The following is a 23786-nucleotide window of genomic DNA, read 5'->3' as shown; positions in this document are numbered from 1 at the left end:
GCGCGCTTTTGTATCAATTCCCTAAAAGAAATAGATATCGTCTTTAAAAAGAAAAGAAAAGAAAAAGATAATTATACTATATGGTACATGCAATTGTATAATCTGCTTTTTTTTTTTTTTTTTTAACCCAATAAGAGGTCTCAGGGCTGGACATGGTGGCAAACCCCTTAACCCCAGCGACTGGGGAAGCTGAGGCAGGAGGATGACAAGTTTCAAGGCCCGCCTCAAGAATTTAGTGAGACCCTGTCTCAAATAAAAAGGGTTGGGGATTTGGCTCAGTGGTAGAATGCCACTGGGTTCAATTTCCAGAACCAAAAGTAAAAATAATAACATGTCTTAGAAATCATTCCACATCAGAACCTGGAGAGCAACGTTTTTTTGTTTTTTTTTTTTTTTTAAGAGAGAGAGAGAGAGAGAGAGAGAAATTAATATTTTATTTTTTAGTTTTTGGTGGACACAACATCTTTATTTGTATGTGGTGCTGAGGATTAAACCCCGCGCCGCGCCCATGCCAGGCAAGCGCACTACTGCTTGAGAGCCACATCCCCAGACCGAGAGCAACGGCTTTTGATTTTGTGCAGGATATGGCACCTGCTGGCTGTGCGTTCAGCCATTCCTCTGTTGCCGACTCTGTTGCCGACCTGCGTTACAGGTCGTGTTTCAGCAGACATCTTAGCGCTCACAGGCCTCACGAGTGTTTCTCTTGGTAAAAGTGAAAATGCGGTCACATGCCTGTAGGGTAGATGTGCATAAAACTGTGACAGTGCCAGGTCACCTGCCAAGTGATCGCATCAGCTCCAACTCCACAATACTGTGCTGGTGTCTGTGCACGCGTTCCCTGGCATCTTAGCAACATGAAGAGTGAGCACCTTTTAGAAGTTGTCACTTACCTATAATCTTTACCCTTCAGGACGCTCCGGCTTCTTGTGGCCGGGTCTGAATGCCCCTCTCATGAGAAATGGAGCCGTGCAGACCATTGCCCGGAGGACCAGGAGCAGGTGGCGGCTGATATGCTCCAGCAGAGGGAAGAGTGGGACTGGAAGCGGAGGATGAAAGTGAAGCGGGAGCGAGGCTGGAGCGGGAACACATGGGGTGGCCTCAGTGTCGGTCCCCCGGACCCTGGTCCCAATGGAGGTAGTGGAGGCCTGGTTTGCTTGCCTTTGGTAGAGGACGTATCGTCCTACAGTGTTTCTGAAAATAATTTTATTGTTTACTTGTCTGTTTAGATTACCCTTTCTGAAAAAAGAATTTGACCTCTTTGACTAACTTTCCACATTGTTATCCCGGTTGCATTTGTGGGACACTAGAGGCCTGTAACCAGGAAGTGTTCCTCCAACAGGATGGAAAGCCCTGGGTCCCAGTGCCTTAGCAGGTGCCTTAGACATGGTGGTGTGCATTATAGATCTGTAGGGCACAGCGTTTCCCAAACACGTGGCCTCAGGCTTGGAGTGCTGTTTAACAGCAGAGTTGAGAGACCCCAGAGAGCTATCACTAAGCCTTCGTAAAAGCAAACATGAAACAAAAACTGACGACACTTAGGCTGAATTAGAAAACAAAGCCTCCCCCTCCCCACAGAGGCAGATTCACCTGAAAATCTTGCTCTTGCCAGTGAGTGGGAGAGGAGGAAGCAAACAGGAGTTTGGCTCAAAGTAGAGGAACGGTTGGGCTGGAAGGATGGGGCGAGCGTGCAGGAGGGTGGAGGTCTGGGAGGGAGAGGACCTGCCCACGAGCCAAGTCCCCAGTAACCAGATCCAGAGTTTAGACAGACAGGCTGCTGTTAGCCAGCAGGGGCAGGGTGCAGGTTTGGGTGAGCCTGTGCAATGGGGGTGGAAAGGCGGGGAGGTCACCTGGTATCTGGTAGCTTTGGTGAGGAGTCATCAAGCCAGATAGTGGCATTGGTGAACATGGCCACCAGAATATTTCTTGATGAGAAGGTGGCACTTGGCACTGGCTTCACTATCACCCAGTGGGTGGGACCCTGGCAGTGTCCAGGAAAGAAGATTGACTCTGGAGCTGACCGCTTTCAAAGCCGACTGCTGGGTACAGAAGCTTTTATTCTGCTCTCCTATTTTATTTTGTAATTGAGATTTTCTGTAATAAGTAAAAGCAAGAGAATTGGGGAGTGTTGGAAACAGCTGTGGTGGTGAGCAGAGGCTGAATTAAGAGAACTGAAAGCTGAGGAGCCGGGAGTTCCCGAGCGGGTCAGACCCGCAGTTGAGAGTGGTGAGCGTAGGCCAGGCTCTGATCTCTCCCGGCAGCAGCAGCAGGCCACTTGTGACCAGACAGCTGCGTGGGTTCTGGCCTGGAGAGGGCGGTAGAGACAAAAGTGTAGGGATTGAGGACGTTGGCGAGATCTATGAGGAGTGAGGGACTTTGGTGTCTTTGAGGGACTTTGGTGAGAGAGGCTGTGAAGAGCCCAGAAGACCAGATGGGAAAGCAGCGAGGAAGGCTCTGGAGGTGTCGGCGCTCCAGGAACCTGTGCCTCGGGAGCCGGCAGCAGGGAGCTGGAGAGGGGGAGGCTGTGGTCAGAGAGTCATGGCTGAGCTCGTGAAGTCAGGCCAGGCAGTCCCCGTGGATGATGGGAACTGGGGCGCAGCCTGGAGAGCGGCACCAGAGAGCTCAGGTTCTTCCCATTAGAAGTCTGAGGGCACCTGGGAAAGGCTGTCACACGTGAGCAGCGTGGATGCTCTTATCTGTGTGCTTTTTCTTCTCTCCTTGTAGAGACCTATGAGGACTTTGATACCAGGATACTCGAGGTAGGCCTGCCGAGCTCAACTCCCAGGGTCCTCTGGAGAGGTTGCCGGGGTCGGGTGTGCAGGAGGAGCTGAGCAGAGCTGTGGTGACAGTGATCTCTCGGACACAGACTCAAGTTCAGGGAGGAATTAACACAATTTGAAGTTCAGTTCCTTCATGTTGGTGGTCCCAACTGCTGCCTTGGTTTGTGGGGACTATGAAATTGAGGTTTGTGAGGGGCAAATTCAGGAGCAGAATTTGGAGATTATGTTAAGTTCCTTCTTCCTGGAGCTAGAGTGTGCTATGTGGTGGCCTCTTGTGGAGCTGTACACCAGTTGTATCTAGGACACAATCAGAGAACAGGTTGGGAGGAGCAGGGGCAGGGGCAGAAAGCCTCAGGTTATGGCCAGTGTGCAGTTTGACTAGGGCAGTGGTCTCTGGGCTGCTCACAGATCCTGTATCAGGTGTGCTTGAACCACCCTTCCAGGGTGGTTCTCTGATGGCCAGTGTTCCTTGGAGCTGGCACTGTGCATTTAATCAGTGTTTCATAATGTGGAACAGAGCCGGGCGCGGTGGTGCACAGCTGAAATCCCAGTAGTTTGGGAGGCTAAGGAGGGAGGATGGTGAGTTCCACAGCCTCAGCAAAAGCAAGGCCCTAAGCAACTCAGTGAGACCCTGTCTCTAAATAAAATACGAAAAAGGGATGGGGATGTGGCTCAGTGGTCAAGTGCCCTGAGTTCAATTCCCAGTACCTCCCCAAATTGTGGAATAATTTATATATCAAATTTGTGACAAAGCCTCTCTGAATATGTATATTATTTCTTCAATATCAGTTATATTATGGAATTTTTAAAATATGTTTACAAGTATTTTATGTTGGTATCCCATTGTGTGTTATTCCCCCCACCCCAATTCTAGAGATTGAACCCAGGGCTTTGTGCATTGCTAGGCAAACACTCTGCCACCAAACCACATCCCCAGCCCTTTTAACTTTTTATTTTGAGAAGGGTCTCGCTAAGTTGCCCAGGCTGGCCTTGACTTTGCCTTCTTCCTGCTTCAGTCTCCTGAGTCACATGGATTACAGGCGTGTGCCCCTACACACACCCCAGTTCATAGCTTTTGAAAGTTAATCCCACTGAAAGAGTCTTTCATATGTAGGTTGTTTCCTATAAGATCATTCAAAAGTGTGGCCTCAGCCTCCCTTTTCCTTAAACTTCTTCCTAGGAAGGAAAGGGGACAACTGTCATTTAAGCAGTTTAGTTAATAGTTTCATAATTCCTGGCCTTTAAAATAGGCTGAAAAAATGGGAGATTTTCCTGAAGTTTATAATGAATAGGTGTTTCCAAATTCTGTATTCTTGTTTAAACCTGATCCTTAACATAGCAGTCCAGTCCTGCGAAGTTTTTTCCTTACGTTGCATTTCATCATTTCTAAGATATTTTAGTACCTTTGATACTGGAATTTGTCTTATAATCAGTGTTAAAGTATTTCAAAGTTTAATCCATAGTGTTTTCTTTCCTGTGTACATTTATTAAGATGGGGTATATTGAGTTGTGTAGTTGTAAATTCCTTTAAAGATTATCTTAGTTAACTCTCCTCATAACCCAATGAAATAGGAAGAGAAAGTCTTATTTCTATTGTGTTCCCGAAATGCTTCAGAGGGAGGGTTTGTTTGGGAAGTTTGCTTTTGTGCCTACAGACTGGAGGAGGTGCTGGGTCCTGCACCAAGCCTTGTGTGGCTGAGCCAGCAGGTCCTCGTCCTCTACCTCAGAGTTTTCTTCAGCTGTCCTATTGATGAAGCATTTTGTCTTTTAGGTCAGAAATGTTTTCAATATGACAGCCAAAGAGGGAAGGAAGAGATCAGTCCGTGTCCTGGTGGCTGTGGGGAATGGGCAGGGAGCTGCAGGTGAGTGGGGTGACGCTGGACACAAAGAGGCCTGGCTGCCCGGCTGGAAGCCAGGGCCTTGCTGCCAGTCTCACTTTTTCTACTAATAGAGCCACCTAGAGGTCTGGCCTCACAAACCTGGTGGTAAACCACGAAGCTTCTCAGAGAAAGAAAGAAAAGCTCTTAAGGCCTACATCTGAGGACTGGGTATTTTAAAGGGCTTAAGACACTATTGTATGGTGCATAATAGTGAAAACTTAGAACAAGTTCAATCGGGCCTGGTTACAGGATAGCTGTCCAATATAATATTCTTTTTTTTAATATTTATTTTTAGTTATAGGTGGACACAAGATCTTTATTTTTTATGTGGTGCTAAGGATCAAACCCAGTGCCTCACGCATGCCAGGCGAGTGCTCTCCCTCTGAGCCACAACCACAGGCCTCCAAAGTAATATTCTATAGCCATTAAAGAATTGTGAAATATTACTTACACAATAAGTAATTTTGGTTAAAAATTTGTCATGTAATCATGATTTTTTTTTTAAAGTCATTTATATGCAAGGAAAAAAACTAGAAGACTGTACACTGACTGATAAGTGTTCACTTGGGTTAGCAGGTTTGTCAGTCATTTAAATTTTCTTCTTTAGACTTTTAAAGTTTCCCTACTGAACATCTTGTTTTTGAAATGTGTTCACATAGAACTGAAAAACTGTTTGTTGCTTCCTTTTGAAAATTTCAAAGCAAAAGCAAAATACCTGATAGTGCGTTGCTGTAAGAGACCATGGTTAGCAGTTACTGTTGTCTCTTTTCAAAAATATCTTTTCTGAAATTTTGTGTCCATGTTACCTCCCTTTACCTTTTTATCAAAAGCTTAGCAGAGATCTTATTATAGCCATGAATTTGCACCTTACTCTTCTTGCTTGGTTTTGACCTCAGAGGTCTTCTGTTAGCATAAGCAGATTTCTGGTATTGGTTTCCTAGTGTTCCAGTGTGTGCATAGACATGATTTTTGACCCAATCCCTATTGTTTCCAAATTTGTATCATTTATTACAAACAACAACAATAACATTGACCTTTTTGTACATGGAGCTTGTTGAACTTTTGGAAATATAGAAATAGGAGAAATGTCTTGAAATTGCTGCCGCACTGGGTGTAAATGTCAAGTATTGCCAGATCTCCTCCTCAAAGGTTGCATCAGTTTATGTCCCTCTGTAGCACCCATCCTTGCCCTGAGTAGTATCAGACTTTACTGATTGTCAGTATGATCCCTGAAACGTCTCTCCCAGTTTACACCTGTACTTTCTAAGTTAGGAGAGTGCCGACGCCATTTTGCGTGTTCATTGGCCGTTGCGCTTTCCCTTTGGACATCTGTCAGTCCAGGTGCTTTGCCTATTTTTTTAATTGGGTGGTTTTCTTCTCTTTATTGATTGGGATTAGCTTCTTGTAAGTTAAGGACATGAGCCTTTTTTGTCTTATCATCTTTTGACTTAGTTTTGAATTTTTTTCCACATCGAAGCTTTAAAATCCACAGAAGTTTTAAACCTTAACATAGCAAATTTATCAGTCCTAGGTCACTTCTGGTTTGTGTTTTGCTTAGAAAGTCTCCTTTTGAAGATTATAAGTAAGTCCACTCATATTTCCCTCTAGGACTTCCATGGTTTACTTTGTTCTGTTTAAACTAGGAACTGGAATTCAAGCCCTTTTCATCCCAGGCCTCAGATGTCTTGCCTATTTTATTTTCCTGTGTATAATTTTAAAACAAAGTACTTTTTTCAAATTAAATAATAAATGGTGGCAGCAAATAATGGAAGCATTTCTGCAACTTGTGATAGACCTCATTTCTTAGGGTAAAGCATTTACAAATTGGAAACTATTAGGTTTATTTTTCTGGTTAATTAAAATTGAAATTCTACTGAAATCATAGTTTCACTCTATAACAATGTATTTTTCCCCTATCCCTTCTTGTCATTTTAATCTCTTTGCACAAGTGCCCCAAAACATTTGCCTTTTATAAATATAGAGCATACTTAATTTTAAAAATTGAGTATATTTCATTTTATTAGAGATTTATAAAAGGTCATGTTATGTATCTCAATGTCAAGTCTGTCGAATGCCTCAGAACAGATGAGCACATCTCTGGCTTTCTTCATGGCTGGTTGTGCAGAGCAGGTGTTCTGTGGGCAGTTGAAAGAAGGGCGTGAAATGCTGTAGAGCCCAAACTGGGAGCTGGGGAGAGGCACAGGCTGGGTCAGAGTAGCTTTCCTTTTCATAAGTTTTGCTTTTTCTTTTGAAGGTTTTGCCATTGGGAAGGCCACTGAGCGGGTGGATGCTTTCAGGAAAGTACGTGCATGTTTTTCTTTGTTAACATTTAGTAGAAGATGAAAAGCTCTGCGTTCACATGGGGGCACTGTAGGCACACAGTCACGTATCACGAAGGAATCGTCAGTGTATGTGTGATAATGATATTGTGGCTAAGTCCTTATGTTTTAAGGTGCATAGGTGGAATTTTTTATAATAAAATACTTTATAAAATAGTTTTGAAACCCAGCGAGAGATTTAGGAGAATTTGTTCCTTCCTTTCTTCAGGCAAAGAACAAAGCCATCCACTATTTGCATTACATAGAGCGGTATGAAGACCATACAAGTGAGTGTGGGTCTTTTCTTGTAAGATTTGCAGAATGCCACTGTGTCCTGGTGTGTCTGTGACATGCTCAATGGGTGTCTTTGTGTTGCTCTGACTGCATTCTTACAAATGTGCAAAATGAGGAAACAGCCTGGCCTCGGGGGCTGGCAGGAGAATGAGTGGGGTCAGCGTCTGTGTGTCCTGTGGGCTGGCTGCTTAGGGCAGCACCCAGTGCTCTGTGACTTTTGCAGACATTAAAGCCACATGCCTGACCCTCCTGTGTCTGCTTTACCCCCCAGTATTCCATGACATCTCGTTGAGATATAAGAGGACACACACATCAAGATGAAGAAACAGCCCAGAGGTAACTGGAAAGCTCTGACTCTCTGTTGAACATAAAGCAGAGAAAGCACCACAGTCCCACCCTCCCCCCTGGGGTTGTTCTCCTTTCCTTGAACTCATCCTGAGAGTGACAGATGGAAGGCCTGAATTAGGCTGAGGAAGGCTAGGCTCCTGGGGAAGAAGCCAAGGTCGGGCTGCACAGGCCCAGGCCTGTTCCCGGAGTGGCTGAGGCGGGCGGAGCAGGTGGAGGTGGTCCGGTTGGATGAGTGGGCACGGGTTGGATGAGTGGGCACGTGGTTCCTCCTGGAGCCTTTACCCAGCTGGACGGTGTTCCTTCCTGCCAGTCACGTGCTGTTCCTCTACAAGTGTCGTGGTGTTAGGCTTGTTATTTGGTGCTGGGGATTAAAGCAGAGCCCCACACCTGTGAAGCACGCGCTGTCACGGAGCTCCCCCAGCCCCTCACCATTGAGTACTGTTGAACTTCTATGATCTCTATTCATTGAGGCACTGGGTGAGCAGAAATGGCCTTTCTTGTCTTGTGGACAGGCCACAGGGAGTGTTGGTTATGGGGACAGTCACACCCAGTGCACTCTTGGTGCAGAATTCTTAAACATTTGGATTTGCATTTTGCTTGCAGTTCTGTAGTAAGAACCTGTTTCATTTGACTGTAGTTTTTTAAATCTCAGGAGTTCAGGTCAGGAGCTGGGCGCAGTGGTGCACACCTGTAATCCCAGTGACACTCAGAAGGCTGAGATAGGAGGATTGCAAGTTCCAGGCCAGCCTCAGCAACTTAGTGAGGCCCTAAGCAACTGAGCTACTGCCTTGTGCCTTCCTCAGTGCTGTCAAGAGGAGGAGGAGGGCCACCTTCATCACGGTGGCCAGAGGTGGCCTCTGAGCAGGGGCAGTGTGAGTGAGATCCTGAAGGAAGAGGAGCAGAGGGGCAGGTCTGGGAGAACGTTCCAGGCTGGTGCGTGCCCCAGGTACAGTGTGCCCTCCTGCACAGGCCATGTGAGGACAGTGCAGTAAGTGGGGTCAGGCACGGTGTGTGTGTGTGTGTGTGTGTGTGTGTGAGATAATGATATTGTGGGGGGAAGATCCTGCAGATGTCTTTGTTTAATTCAGAGAGCAATGGCCAGTGAGAGGTTGTGCCCCGGAGCCTTGATTTGTTGAGGATCAAACCCAGTGCCTCACACATGCTGGGCAAGCGCTCTGCTCTATAGCCCCAGCCCTGGCTTGTGTTTTTGAAGCTCTTCTGGAGGAGGGATTGCCGGTGGCCAAGAGCAGGGCACGTGGCTAGAGGGGAGGAGACCACCCCAGCACTGAAGGCCATCAGGGAGGTGAGAAAGCACTCCAGGAGCCACCAATTCAGGAGACGCTGCCACTTAGGCCAGAAGGTGTTCCCAGGAGAGGGAAGTGGTGTCACTGCCAGGGCAGCTGAGTGGTCTAGGAGGATGAGGACAGGCGTCTCCCTTGATGGTAACCAGGCATGGACACGGGAGCTGGCCTGGGCAGAGGGCCAAGAGTTTTCAGGCACTAAAGTTTTAATGTAAGTAACATCCTGGTTTCCCCCCCACTACGTTTAAGGTAGATATTCTGTTTAATTTTTGTACATACCATTGAATAAATGTCGTCCTAGAAGTCACACCAGCTGGGGGTGGTGAAGCCAAAATGTCATTCCCTAAACCCAGAGCCACACGAAAGACAGCATGCTGGCAGGTGCTCAGTCCATTTCCTGTCTCCTAGGATACGGCCTGCGCTGCCACAGGGCCATCATTACCATCTGCCGGCTCATTGGCATCAAGGACATGTATGCCAAGGTCTCTGGGTCCGTCAACATGCTCAACCTCACCCGGGGCCTCTTCCATGGGCTCTCCCGCCAGGTAACCTTCCCTGGGGTTTGAGCAGGTCTGGCTGTGCTGCAGACCAAGGTGCTGAGGGTCTCCTAGGGGCTCCCACGGCCACCTGCTGCAGTGACCCCAGGGCTCTGCTGCCCAACCAGAGCTAATCTTGTTTCTCAACATCACCTCACCGAGTCGTTTTGAACCAAATCTCAGGTCCCATTTTATTTCATTCGTAAATATTTCAGTGTATTTCTAAAGGATCAGAATCAGAAACCTGAGAAGTGGATCTAAAGGATCCGTTTACTTCTATGGTAGAGCGCTTGCTAGGAACACTTAAGGCCCAGGTTTGATCCCCAGCACTGGGGAAAAAAAAATGTCATGGTACCCTTACCATTCCTAAATATCATGACTCAGTATTATCAAGTATCGAATCTGTTCATTCAAATCTATCCATTCGTCCGATTTAAAAACATTTTTTTTTACACAGTTTTTGATTCAATCCCGTTGATTTGATTCAATCCAGTTGAGAAGATGTCAGCACTTCTAAAGTTTCTCCTGTGTCTTTTAAGTCTCTCTTGGTCTGTCCCTCTCTCTTCCCCCCTTGCTGCTGTTATGTTGAAGAAGTCAGGTGTTTTGTCCCATAGTGTTTCCAGGGTTGAGCACCCGTGGGGTACTTGATGTCGTTTCCCCCCTGGACCTCCTGTGATTTGGTTGTTAGATCTCAGGGCTCCACCAGGTTCAGGCTTGGTGCTTGGCCCAGCAGGCACGTGCTTAGGGAGTTTGGAAGGCGAGGCCTGGCGTACCCCAGTTTGGGGTGGGAAGGTGGGCTGAGGCATCCCCCTGTAACAGCCACTGTGGTTTAACCACCCAGAATCAGCTGGCACTGCTCTTTCCCCCAAGCTCTCTGGTGGGTTCTGCACTCCCACCCCCACCCCACCCCTGTGGTGGTGCCTCTCACTCCTATAGCCACAGGGACCCTCGGAGACCTAACTGCTGTTCTCACTTTGGTCTTGCCCAGGAAACCCACCAACAGCTGGCCGACAAGAAAGGTCTCCATGTGGTGGAATTCCGGGAGGAATGTGGCCCCCTGCCCATCCTGGTCGCCTCCCCCCGGGGGGCCTTGAGGAAGGATCCTGAGCCAGAAGAGGAGGTTCCCGACATCAGGCTGGACTGGGAAGAGGTGAAGGCTGCACAGGGAATGAAGCGCTCTATTTGGTCAGGTCTCAAGAGGGCCTCCACCTGACCTTCCTGCCACCTGGCTCCCCCACTGCAACACCGTGCCTGCTGCCCTAGGCGCCTGGGACTCCCCCGTCACATCTTGCTGTGTCACCTCTTTTTTCTTTTTTGAGGTAATTTCAACCTTCTTTATTTACAAATAAATAATTCTAGTTTTGATTTATTGATCACGTGATCTGTGCCAGGCAGTGTGACAGGGACATTATGTACTGACCTCAGTTCAAGACTACTTTAAATACTCCATGAAACCAGCAAAAGGAAATGGAGCAGGGAGACAGGAAAAGACCCACCCAGGGGTAATGTGCACAGGGACATGAAGGGCTGTGGTGGCTGTGCCCGACGCCCGCTCGGGCTGACCCATCCCTGGGAGGTGACCTCCTGCCCTGTCCCTCACAGCTGCACCCACCTCCAGCAGGGCCCAGGCTGCCCTGGTGGCAGGAAGTGCCTCATTGTTCCAACTTGCACATCAAGTGCCAGCAGCAGGAACCTCTTGTCACACGCTTGACACCTCTTGTGTGGTGTCTGGAGAAATGTCTCTTCACCTCTTTTTGCCCATTTGAAAAATTGAGTTATTTGTGTTTTTATCATTGAGTTGTAAAGATGCTTTAGTATTGTGGACACAGGCCCCTGTAAGGGGTGTGACCCACCATGTTCCTCCTCCGTGGGCAGATCATCATTTCCTGTTTCTTTGAATACTTTCTCTGCCCCCATCCTCCTCCAATCCTCTGCCTACCCAGGTAGGCCCTTGTCACAGTCCCCCAGTTTATTGCCTTTAAGACAATAGAGTAGTTAAAGCACAATTAATGCCAACATTTTTTTTACACATGTAGATGTGCAATGTATGATAACAACACAGAGACCAGGCAGGAGTCCTGGAAATATGCTGTCACCTGGTTCTCTCAAGGGGTCATTTGAAGGTGGACTGGTTAAGGTAAAGATGTGCACTTAAACCCTATTGTAAAGGAGTCACTAGCGTGACACAGAGCTGTAGCTATTAAGCCAGCAAAGAGAATGAGGTGCAATCTTAGAAATAACTCATTGTGCTGGTGCAGTGGCACACACCTGTAATCCTAGCTGCTCAGGAGGCTGTGTAGGAGTTTTCCAGGTTCAAGTGCAGCCTCAGCAACTTAGCAGGACCCTGTCTCAGAAAGGGCTGGGCAAACATACAATGCTCTTGATTTGTTGATTATTCATATCCTTTGATTAAAGTCCAAACATAACGAGTCTTTAGAGACATTTTGTATCAGAAAAAAAGAAACTTTTCTTTTGCAAGTTGCTAGATAATGTAGAAATTTGTTACAAAAAAAACAAAATGCAAAAAAATGTGTATGTATTTATAGTGAATAGGATTGCCTGAGGCGCTTAATACTTGTTTATTTAATGTGTGCCCTTGCAGACAATTTTACATGTTTGTATGACAGGACATACATGTATGTGTGAGTGTGTGTGTGTGTGTGTGTGTGTGTGTGTGTGTGTGTGTGTGAGAGAGAGAGAGAGAGAGAGAGTGTGTGTGTGTCTTTTATATACAAAAGAGGCTGAAATGTCTATCCAGGCAGAATATGTGATCAGACCCAAGCCTGTGCAGGGAGTTGGGTGACCATTAACTACGCTGATCTGATGGGTCACAAGTCCCAATGTGTATCACCCACACTTTAGTCAGCAACAGCAGCCAATCTCCCAACTGTAGCAGCATTAGTTAGTTTCCCTGCACACTCTGTGTTTCTGACATCACAGTGCTGTAAGTTGGTGGCCCTCGTTAAGCAAAGTCATATTTGCAAAATAGCATTATTTGTTTTTAAAGCTTTTAAAGAAATGGTTTTCTTGGGGGGGGAAAAGAAAGGCTTGGGACCCAGCTCAGTGGTGGATTGCTTGCATCCATGTGGGAAGCTATGGGTTCCATCCCCCACACCACAGAACAAACTCAAAAAACCCTCAATCCAAGAGAAGGCAGGAAAAGAGGAGAAGGGGAACAAGGAACAGGCGGCTCCAAAGAGAAGCCTGGGAAGTTCAAAGCAGCCGTTCCTCGACCGCACTAAGTGCAAGCCCTCTGAACACCTGTGCACATCCTGTCAGCGCACTGTGCTGTGTTCTGTTGAGCTTAACTTTGTCCTCCTGGTGTTCCCCTTCAGGGTCTGTCCACTTCTGGCAGCAGGCTGGTCCCGTCTCCAGCTTTGGTCATGGCGTCACCCACCTCTCCTCGCAGTTCTCAAGTATTTTAATGTTCTGCCATGCAGTGCGTGCTCCCTGAGTATGGTACATCTTGGAGAACTGTCCCATCATCATTCAGGTGGTGTCCCTCTATATGATTGGCAGTTTTCCTTGCACGTAGTTAATATAGTCTGAGCTTCATACAGTGACTACTGCTTTCCTTCACTAGAGTTGGCCCCGTGTTTCCCTCTTCAACACTTCACTCTTAATCTACGGTGGTCCCCTCGTACCCACGGTTCAGCTCGCCAAGGTTTCAGGTACTTGTGGTCAACTGCAGTCCCAAACTGTTAAGTGGAAAATTCCAGAAATAAAAAAATTTCCTAAGTTTTAAATTATATTTCATTGTGTGTAATGCTTTTGAAGTCTCACACTGTCCCCCTGAGGTATGAATTGTCCCTTTGTCCAGTGTGTCAACACTGTATACGCTCCCTGCCTGTTACTCACTCTTGGTAGCCATCTTGGTTATCAGATGGACTGTTGCAGTATTACTGCTGACACTCACATACCCCTGATTTTACTTAAAGCTTAAGGGGAACGATGGTGGGAAGTTTATTGAATTATGTTAAAATTATTCTATTTTACTATTAGTTACCATTGTCAATCTCCTCCTGTGCCTAATTTATAACAGTCATAAGAATGTAGATATAGGGGGAAACAGTGTATATAGGGCTCAGTGCCATCTGCAGCTCAGGCATCCACTGGGAGTCTCGGGATGTATCCCTGGGTGGGGGTACTACTGTATATTTTAAGTGGACTTCTAGACACCAAAGGGTTGGAACCTGTTTTTTGAACCCCTCTGATAATCTGTGATAATTGGTCCGTTTAGGCCCCTGACGTATAATGTGATTATTGATCCAGTTGAAATAGCATCTGCTATGCTTGGTACCGTTCTGTGTAATTGCCCTGGTTCTGTCTCTTCTTTTCCTGCCTTTTGATTCCATCTACTCACATTTCTCAGCACACCTGTTATACTTCTTTTTAAAAACCTTTTTTAGTGGTTGTAGTGTATACTGATAACTAACCCAGGTCCACTTTCGGATGACACTGCCGGGTCGAGACTGGTGTCAGTACCTCACAGCAACAAAGCATTCCTGGTGCTTCTGCCACCCCGCGTCACACTGTCATCTCACATGTACATGTACAGTTCTCATCGAGGACATTTGTTAATTTTGTTCTGAACAAACTTATCCAAGAAAACTTAAGTTGTTTTTCTTTTTTATGTAAGTCTCTTTCTGGCCGGGATCATGGTCCTTGTCTTTAAAGGACTTCTTTTATCATTTCTTGCCAGGCAGCTTCCTGGTGACACAGTCCCTCCGTGGTGTGTCTGAGAGTCTCTATTTCTCTTCACTCTGAGGCTGAGTTTTCAGGACATGGCTGTAGGTTGGGGGGCTTTCACCTCAACACTTCTAAGTGTTTTGCTCTGAGCTCTTCCTTGAATACTTTCTGAGCAGTTGGATATATTGTGTCTCTGTTCCCAGAGGGCGGGCTTCTTCCTCTGGCCCCTTTAGGGTGTGTGTGTTTGATGGTGGTTCTGTTTTGGTGTTGGCTTGGCTTTCTCTTGGTGCTGCAGTTTGGATTCCTGGAGGCTGAGGCTGGGTGGAGTTGTTTTGTTGTTCCTTCTGCTTGAAGTTCTCTGAGCCACTTTGATTTGGTACTAATTTGGGAAGTTCTCCTCTTCTCTTCCTTGGATTCCCATCTTGTCTACATGACACCTCTTATCTTCCCACAGTTCTTAGATGTTGGTTCTTTCTCTCCCTGTCTCCCTCCCCCTCAGCCTCTCTCCCTCTCCCTCTCCTCCTTTCCCTCTCCATCTCCCCCTCTCCCCCTCTACCTCTCCCTTCTCCTCCCCCACTCCTCTCCATGTCTCCCTTTCCCTCTCCCTGTCTCCCTCTTTCTTGTTGCCCCCTCCTTCTCTCTCTCCCTCTCCCTCTCCATCTCCCTCTCCATCTCCCTCTCCCTGTCTCCCTCTCCCTGTCTCCCTCATCTCCCTCTCCCTCTCCCTCTCCCTCTTCTCCCTCTCCCTCTCCCTATCTTGCTTTGCTTTCCTGTTTTGGAAGCTGAGACATTCTTTGCTCAGTGGAGTCCAGTGTGTTAATGAGCTCATCAAAGCTCTTCCTCATTTGTGTCCCACCATTTTGTGTCTCCATCTCTTTCTGCCTTGTCCCCTCTGCTCCTGCCTGTTCTCCGTCTTTCCTTTAGAGCCCTTGGCAGGTTAGTCGTGGTTGTTTGAGGGGTTCCTGGTCTGAGGGTCCCAGCATCCCTCCTGGTGGGAGTCTAGTGTCTGTGCTTGCTCCTCTCTCAGGCCTTTGCCTTTTAGTCTGCCTTGTAACTCTAGCACTGGGGAAGGGAGCTCCTGGAAATAGGCCTTGGGGAGTGTCCAGGAGTGAGAGGCAAGCTTTCTGTGGCCCCTCCAGCGGGTCCCTGTCTCCTGAGCCTGCATCCTGGGCTGGGAATGTCCCCAGTGCTTCTCCCTGTTGCCCTCTTAGGTGGAACAGCAGGACTCAGGGTGCTGGAGCTGGGTGCCTGCCTTCCCCCAGGTGACACAGGCTCTGGTGATTCCCTGTTGTTCAGACTCTGATAAAGCAGTTTCTCTAGAGGGCAGCCTTTTTAGGAACAGAATGCTCTGGCGTATGTCAGAAAGGTCCAGAAACATGAGGAACCTGGAGACAGTCTCAGTGGGAACACTGAACTCCTGCAGGTGAAACCCACAAAGGTGGAGGGCCCCTATGATCTGGCGGTGGTTCTGAGTTTTTCTTTTTCTTTTTTCTGTTTCTTTCTTTCTTTCTTTTTTCTTTTCTTTTCTTTCTTTTCTTTTTTTTTTTTTTTTTTTTTGGTGCTGGCGGTTAAACTCAGGACTTCACTCTGCAGAACAAGCTCTGCCCACTGGGTTCCCTCCCTGGAGTTTTCAATATTCAACTTGCCTACTGAGCCTCCAGAAATCCATCAATTACAACCTGCCTTTGCCAAGACTAGTATACACATTTTCATAGCAGCTTTGTTTATAGACAAGAACTGGAAACAGTGTAGATGTCTATCAGCAGGTGAGTGGATGCAGACTCCCCAGGCCCACCTTAAGAGACAGTTGATCACTCAAAAATAGGAAAGGGTGAGCTATTGGCACTTAACCTTGGTGATGCTCAAAATAATTATGTTGAAAGAAGCCAGATTTAAAAAAAAAATAAAACATGCTGTATGATTCCGTTTATTGAAACTTCTAGAAAGTATATAGTAACAAAAAGCAGATCAGGGGTCACCTGGAGATGTGAGGGGGGATGGTGGAGGTTTGAAGGGATTGCAGAGAGGCAGGAGGAAACTTTTAGGGTGATAGACATGTTGTTTATATTGATTGTGGTGCCCTCACAGCTGATGCATAGTATTGGAACTCAGCAGAGTGTCCTTGAAATGTGCAGGTTGCTGCCCTTCATTGAAACTGTTTTTTGAAATTAGCTACAACCAACAGGTGACAGAGAAGCCCCCAAGTGGTCTCTTCCTTTACTGAAGACTATGATGTAGAAATTGATTGCAGAAGAAATCTCTTTCCTGTCTATGCAATGTTTTGAGCTTATCAGTGCTTACCTGCTGCGTGGCTAAATCGATCCTGCTTCAAATGCTGGGCGAGATCTTCAGGGGTGTAAGTACCACGTAGGCAACATGATGCTAAAGCGAGGTCTCTGCCCCCAGATGCAGGTCCCTTCCCTCATGCATCAATCCTTTGGGGATTCCAAGGCCTTTGGAAAGAAAGTTGAGGGGTCCCGGGAGCAACGAGGGTTGGGGATGTGCCAAGGGATGAGTAGGAGGTGCGCACTGGGAGGAGGACACTCCTCACGGGCCTCCACTGTGCACCCAGTGTTCCACGAGGCTGGTTCAGAGCCAGGGCTGCAGGCCAGGCACATCTGGGCACATTGCAGGTTCAGGGGACTCTGCCGAGCCTAGAGAAGGGGATACTGGTGCTGAGCAGCATATATCAGGGAAATCGGTCGCTCCCACCTGACAGATCCCTTTCCAGGGCAGTCTTGGGGCCCTGCTGCAGGGACACCCAGTGAGGATGCTCGAGGAAACCTTTCTGTCCAGGAAAGCGGTGGGGCTGGTGAGGGCTGGGGTCCTACGGCGAGCTGGCTGCAGCTTTTTACCTGAAGTCCCCCTGTCCCGCCCCATGATTATCCTCCTGGAGTCGGGCCCCAAGTGACTTCTCCCTTGGCAGCCTTTGGGAGGCACCGAGGAACTGTCTGGGGCCCTGTCCCTGAGGGCGACAGGGCTTTCAGTGTTTGCTGACTTGAGTCTTGGGGAGTTTGTAAGGAGGACTCCAGCCCTCCACCTCTACCCGCCGACATCCAATGGATGGATAAAAGCAGAATTAGAAGGGCAGCATCTCTGCCTCAATATATGGCCCATCCATCCCCTTTGCCTGAGTCACCTTGGATTTGTTACTGGACCCTGCTGGCTGCATCAGTGCCCACCAGCACAAGGAACAGGCAAGAAAAAAAAGAAAGAAAGAAACAGGAAAAAATGAAGAACTTTGATCAAACTCGGGAGAAGCAGCCAGAAGGCTTGGAAGAAGCCCCTGACCCACAGAAGTGGTTACAGTTTATAGAAACAAAACCCAAGTGATCTACATCCGTGAATTTCCTTGGCTTGAAGAAAAGCAAAAATGGGAAAAACACAGAAAATGCCTAGGCAGATGGTCTGTGCCCAGGCCTGAGGAAGGGTGGGACCCATCTTAGCTTTCCTGGCTCCTGAGGTGGGCGTGGGGGTTGCAGCCCGTCTCTATTTTCAGCAGAATGAAGTTGCTCTTCATTCAGAATCCAGACCCCCGCCCCCATGCAGTCTGTTTCATGTCCCAGGAACAAGGTCTGATTGATGTGCATCTGAGAGCCAAAGCAGGTGACACAGCTCTCCTGACAAGGCAGCACCTGGCCAATCCTGGGAAGATGGACAGACCTCACCTGGTCAGGACCACCTGCTTTGGCAGCTGTGCAAAGCCCAAGCCGTTGCCCTCACTCCCCTTTCTATAAAAGCTCCAAGTCATTGTCACTCCCTGAAGACAGGCTAAGATGTGGGTCCCCTTGCCTTCCCCATGTGGCTGCACTGATAAAAGTTCCTTTCCTGCTGGGCTTGGTGGTGCATGCCTGTAATCCCAGAGATTCTCGGGAGGCTGAGGCAGGAGGATCACTTGAGGTCAACCTTGGTGATTTAGTGAGACCCTCAGCAACGTAGCAAGACCCCTTCTCAAAACAAGAATAAAAAGGATTGGGGTGTGCTCAGTGGTAAGGCACCCGGGTTCAATTCCTAGTCCTTTACCTGGAGCTGAAGCTCCCTGCCTCCTTTTCTTTTGCGGGTTAAAGCTTCCCCTGTGCATTCAGTCTCCTTGGACTTGGAGTTATCATTGACCCAACTCAGAAGTTCCCATCTCTGGTATCTCCACCTCCTCTTGGTACTGGGGATTGGACCAGGGGCTCTGCCACTGAGCTACATCCTCAGCCCTTTTAATTCTTTATCTTAAGACAGTGCCTCAATAAGTTGCTAAACCTGGCCTCAAACCCACAATCCTCCTGCCTCAGCCTCCTGAGTCACTCTATCACAGGTGGGTGCCACTGTGCTCGGCCTGTGGTTGCATTTGGATGCAGTCCAAGCTGCTGCAGGTTTGGGGAATGTTCTGTGGGCATCTATATAACAGTACGAGGAAGGGGGTGCTTTCTGCAGGGGGCGCTAGACCCTCTCGCTGTTTTTTCTATGGATGTCTGCCTGGCCTGCAGTGGGTTGGTCACAGGACATTCAGGAGAGATCTAGGGCACTGGGCAGTGCCCTCCATCCAGCAGGTGACCTGGCAGGAAGAGCCCTTGCAGCAGGGAAGTGGGGTGGCACTCTGTAGGTGAAAACAGAGAGCTCTCTGATGACTAGTGACTAACACAATGTGAAGCAGAAACATCCCATGAACTTCATGTTCAAGTACAAAGTTGGCTAGGATGACTGGGTGGCATTGCAATCTCCTGAAGGTCCTTCTTGGATTCATACAAAAAGAGAGAGCAAGGGACTAAGGGGCAGGAAGAAAACACAACTTTTTCAAACACTGAGATCTGGAGTCCAGCTCCTGCCATGTAGTCAGTGAATGAATGGATAATAGTTGTTTTTACAGGACCATGTGACCTGGGGCTTCTCGGCTTCCTGTGGGCCCTCAGCATCCCCATCTATAAAGCAGGGGCACAGACCAAGGGTGCTGTCAGCTTTCTGTTGCTGTGACAAAGCATCTGAGAGAATCCCCTTAAAAGGAAACAGGGTTTCTTTTGGCTCATGGCTGCATAGGTCTCAGTCCATGGCACTTTAGCCCTGTTGCTTTGGGCCTGTGACAGCACAGTAGGACATCCTGGCAGCTGGAGCACATGACAGAGGAGGCTGCTCATCTCTGGGTAACTGGGAAGAGGGTGGGTAGGACTGGGCTGGGTCCCAATATCCCCCTCAAGGTCACACCCCTAATGATCTCATTCCTTCCAGGAGGCCCCACCTACTAAAGTTTCCATTATGTCCCAAGGGCCACAGGCTGGTGACCAAGCTTTTAGCACATGGGCAATGGGGACATTTGACATCCAAACCACAATACCAAGTGATCATTAGCTGGGGGCTAACCCCTGGTCTCCGGGCCAACCCCTCCCGACAGCCCAGGCCTGGGGAGATTGACTGCATTCTGCAGGACACCCACTGCAGGCAGCTGCCTCACCCAACGTGGAAGTCCTTAGCAGAGGCTCTTTTATTTCACGGGGGGTGGGGGTGTGGGGGTGGTACCGCTGATTGATCTCAGGGATTCTTGACCACTGAACCCCATCCCCAGCCCAATTTTGAATTTGATTTACAGTCAGGGTCTCACTGATTTGCTTAGTGCCTTCCATTGCTAAGGCTGATTTTGAACTTTTTGATCCTCCTGCCTCAGCCTCCTGAGGTGCAGGGATTCCAGGAGTGCACCACTGCGTTGGCCAAGGGGCTCCTTTTTGGCAGTGGGGTTTCCTTGGAGAGAAAGCTGACCCTGTTCTGGGGTCATCCCTGATTTGCCCACACAGCAGTGCTTTGTTACTTTTTCTCTTCTCTGGAGGGCAACTCAATTCATACCTAGTAAACATAGCCCCACAGGTTCTCTGATTAAGAATAGTGCAGAGCTGGGGGGCAGTGAGTGGTGCATGCCTGTAATTTCAGCAACTCTGGAGGCTGAGGCTGGAGGATGGCATGTTTGAAGCCAACCTTAGCCATTTAGTGAGGCTCTGAGCAACTCAGAGAGACACTGTCTGTAACGAAGTATTTTAAAAAGGGCTGGGGATGTGGCTCAGTGGTAAAGCACCCCTTGGTTCAACCCCTGGTACCAAAAGAGAGAGAAGTGAAGAAATAAGGGAAAACAAAACTCAAGCTAAGATCTTAACCCTGCAAACGCAGCTGGTAGAGAAACGTGCTGACTTCAGGGCTTTGAGGATTCACCTCACCAAGACTCAGTTAGCAAATGCTCTCCAAACCTGTCACCCTCAGGGCTGGGTGAGCTCCGCGGTAGAGCACTTGCCTAGCATGTGCAAGGCCCTGGGTTCAATGCCCAGTGCGGCAACAAAAAGAATTTCAAAACCCCATGTGATCCTCAGGTCCAGGGAGAGCAGTCAGAGCAGCTGTCTGCCCCTGAGACTGGGCCTGGGAGGACTCACTGGGAGGATGCCAGGGGGCTCATCAAAGGTCCGGGGAATTGCCACCAGTGCGGCCAAAGTCACTCCTAGATGGCAAAATGAAACCTGTGAGCCACGTTTTCTGTGACTCTCAGGAATCCCTTCCACACCTCTGTCCTTAACACAGGGAAGAGTAATAATGTCACTCAGTCCCTTTGTACTGCTGGGACCACAGTGGTCTTTAGAGGAGATCTCATGGCTGCCCTGGGTCACCCCCTGCTTCACATCCCCTTGGTGACCAGTGGTCTCTTCCCACCTGAATGCTGTCCAGACCCGACTCCTGGGGTGCAAGCCTTCCCCTCCACCCTCCACCAGTGCTCACCAGCTTCCCTGGGGCATGGGAGGCTGTGACCCAGGCTTGGGTAGGGCTTCCCCCTTAGCCAGAGCCGTCCTGAGAGCCCCAGGCTGCAGCCCCAGCCTGGAAGTGGCTGCCTGGAACAGAGCAGGAGGTTGCTCCCTGTGGCCCCTCTGGTCCCTCTCTTCCTCCTGTTGAAGGAGCATGTGAGGAATGGCTTGTCCTTAACCCTGTGCAGAAGCTTCCAAAGAAACCGCTTCAAAGCCCTGGAGCAAAGGAGGGGGTTGAAAGGTTTGGAGATGGAGCCATCTGAGAAGAAATGGCAGAACCTCAGAGATGAACACGAGAGCAGGAGTTCCAAGCCTCTTTCGATGGAGTTTCTAGCAAAACAGGATGTTGGTTGCAGGAGCCAGATGCAAGCCAGGCTCAGATGACCCCATGGAGTACCATCAGGCGACCAATGGCCACTTGAAAACTGTATCGCAAAAGATCTTCCAGTCCTGAAGCACAAACTATGCCAGGGGCCTCCAGGCTAAGTGACAGAAGCAGGCACACAATGACACATGGCCTGTGACCTCACTCATGGAGAGTATAATACAGTTGTACCATAGAAGTAGAAAACATTATTGTGACCAATATTTTCATAATGATGATTATTAGGATGGCCTTTCATGTTGGTTGTGATAATTGACAGCTGTCATTTTACAAATAATGTTGATCAAACGCTCCCTCTGGGCCATGCTCTAGGCCAGCCACTCTACCTGCCTTGCCTACCTGACCCTCACAGTGTCCCCAAGAAGCCAACACAACAAACCAGAAAGCACAATGTCCCTGCTAGCAAGTGCAGGACCTAAGTCTTGCAGGACCAGACACAGAGACCAACCAAATTCAATGAAATATTTACTGGAATACTGGTAGAAATCTAGGAGAAGAGGCTGTGGGCTAGAAATGGGGAGGGTTGGCTTCAATCCTCAAAACCCAAAGCTGTCAAGATGGTTCAATTGACCATCCACGTTAGAAACTACTCTCCAACGAAATATGCCCCAAACATTGTCAAAACAGAGGGACCGATTGGGAGGAAATGGCAACCCAGTAGAACAGGAGGCACGAGGAGAAACACAGATGAGCACTATGCACGGGAGGAGGTCACTGGAACACAGCTGGCAAGAAGGTGAACACAGGCTCAAATGATGTGTTATATTTATTAATTTTTTACCAAAATTAAGGATGTTGATAATATGTGCTGGGAGGGGATAGGAAGATAAGCTTTTTTCATGCACTTTGGAGGCACATTTAACATTATCCATGAAACTTAAAAAATGCACGAATGCTATGCTCCCTACAACACAGAAATTCAGGTCTTGGGACGTGCCCTGGGAAGCTCCCAGAAGGAAGTTCATTTCAATGCCGTGTTAAATTATAAGACGTGTACAATGCAATGGCCATTGGCAGGAAGTCTGTGGCCACAGTGAATAAGGAGGCACGTGCTGACTGCAAGTTCTTAGGACCTGTGGGTGGAAAGAAGACCCTGGACCACATGTTTCAGCTGTGGGACACAGACACAGCCCTGAACATAGGCTGGTCCAGCGGCACTGTGCATCTCTCCAGATCCACACAGTGTGGAAACCGCAGCCATCACTTGGCTTTAGGGACAGTAGCTGAGGTGATTTTCTTTTCTGAGAGATAGGGGACCACGGGTGACTCCCTAAAAGACAGATGACCAGAGCCACCTCTGGGGAGAGTCTGGGCCAGGAGGTGATGGGAGAAGAGGAATTCGATCATCTGTTTCCATTTTTCTGTGATTTGGTTCAAGTGGTAAAGCGGTGCTATTTATTAATTAATGGATCAAATAGGTCCATCATTGTTTTAGAGTACAATCAGGTGCCTTCAAACTTTAGGCTACATGGGCACATTTGAGAACGGTTCCAGCCATTCTCTCATCCTTTGGGTCATTCCCCTCCTATGTCCTTTGAGACATTTTCTATGTGAGGCTTTAAGAAGAAGAAGAAGAGAATATTCTGTAAAGAAAACCTTATGATCTGTGCATTATAAAATTGAATGGGTTCATTCAGAAATCAGAAGTTCTATTGAAAGCTCTTTGCATGAGGCAAATAAAACTTATTTTTAGGCATCCTGGTGAAGACAAGGTTTTATCTTTATGTCTCATGTCTGTGTTTTTCTTTTTATTTGTTAGAATGAAATTCATAGGTTGGCAGACCATTCTATCAGATGTGTACCTAGATGACATTTCAATTACCCACTTTTACATGGTAGACATTTTGTACATGAACACTGCCTGTCTGCAACTTTTTTTAAAACAGGACTGGGCTCAGGAGCCCAAATACCAATGTTAGCTGGAACATGTTCTCCAGTTTGGCCTATCTGTCAGTATTCCCTGAGGTCATCTGTTCCATGAGCTTCGTTACTCCTGCTCCCTCACCAGCTTTCATAGAAACCACATGCTGTCTATGAGTCAGAGACACCAATCTCACAACATAGCATTCTCTGAGTATCCAAAGGCCCACTTTTCACTTCGCCATGCCTGACATTGTCGGTAATATTTATCGGCAAATGTGAGATTTTCAAAGATCCAATTCTATGTGCTCCTTTCTCAAAGAGCCTTAGGCAGGGCTATAGCATACATAAATATGAAGGAAAGGCCTAGTTTTTAAAATGTCATCCATTGAATAGTTGACACATGTCTGAGATATTTTTTATTTTGGAGGAGGTATTATTTAATAGGGAATTCCAACAGCTACATGATAGTGAAATGAGAAGTCTTGCATCCATTTTATTCTTTGTGATGATTTTGATGAGTAAGGATAAGATACTTCCTTGTTCCAATGAAGATGTTGCCCACTTCTGTGAATGGATGCACCGTGTCACCCACTACTTGCATATCTGCATGTTGTGCTTGACATTACCATCGTAC

The 23786-nt window shown here is 47.8% G+C and overlaps 1 protein-coding gene across 32 annotated transcripts in view; it reads left to right on the top strand.

Annotated features, from left to right (window-relative positions):
• Nucleotides 1-23786, top strand: part of LOC144369281 (uncharacterized) — a 51061-nt gene that overhangs the window by 10023 nt on the left and 17252 nt on the right. For 2 of the 32 annotated variants that reach the window (XM_078028663.1, XM_078028665.1), the window contains exons 5-15: nt 911-2756; nt 4549-4639; nt 4953-5065; nt 5165-6958; nt 7205-7262; nt 7541-7605; nt 9327-9463; nt 10443-11591; nt 12790-13125; nt 15722-15909; nt 16316-16499. The gene's annotated coding sequence lies outside the window, so the exon portion shown is untranslated. Of the gene's footprint in view, nt 1-910; nt 2757-4548; nt 4640-4952; nt 5066-5164; nt 6959-7204; nt 7263-7540; nt 7606-8269; nt 8606-8830; nt 9464-10442; nt 11592-12789; nt 13126-15721; nt 15910-16315; nt 16500-23786 lie in introns of all 32 variants that reach the window. The other 30 variants (XM_078028652.1, XM_078028635.1, XM_078028638.1 and 27 more) reach the window with 30 other exon arrangements.

This window comes from Ictidomys tridecemlineatus, chromosome 12, assembly GCF_052094955.1.
Source record: "Ictidomys tridecemlineatus isolate mIctTri1 chromosome 12, mIctTri1.hap1, whole genome shotgun sequence".
NCBI lineage: Eukaryota > Metazoa > Chordata > Mammalia > Rodentia > Sciuridae > Ictidomys > Ictidomys tridecemlineatus.
Note: the sequence above shows the minus strand (reverse complement) of the source record. Positions and strands in the feature narration are given on the sequence as shown.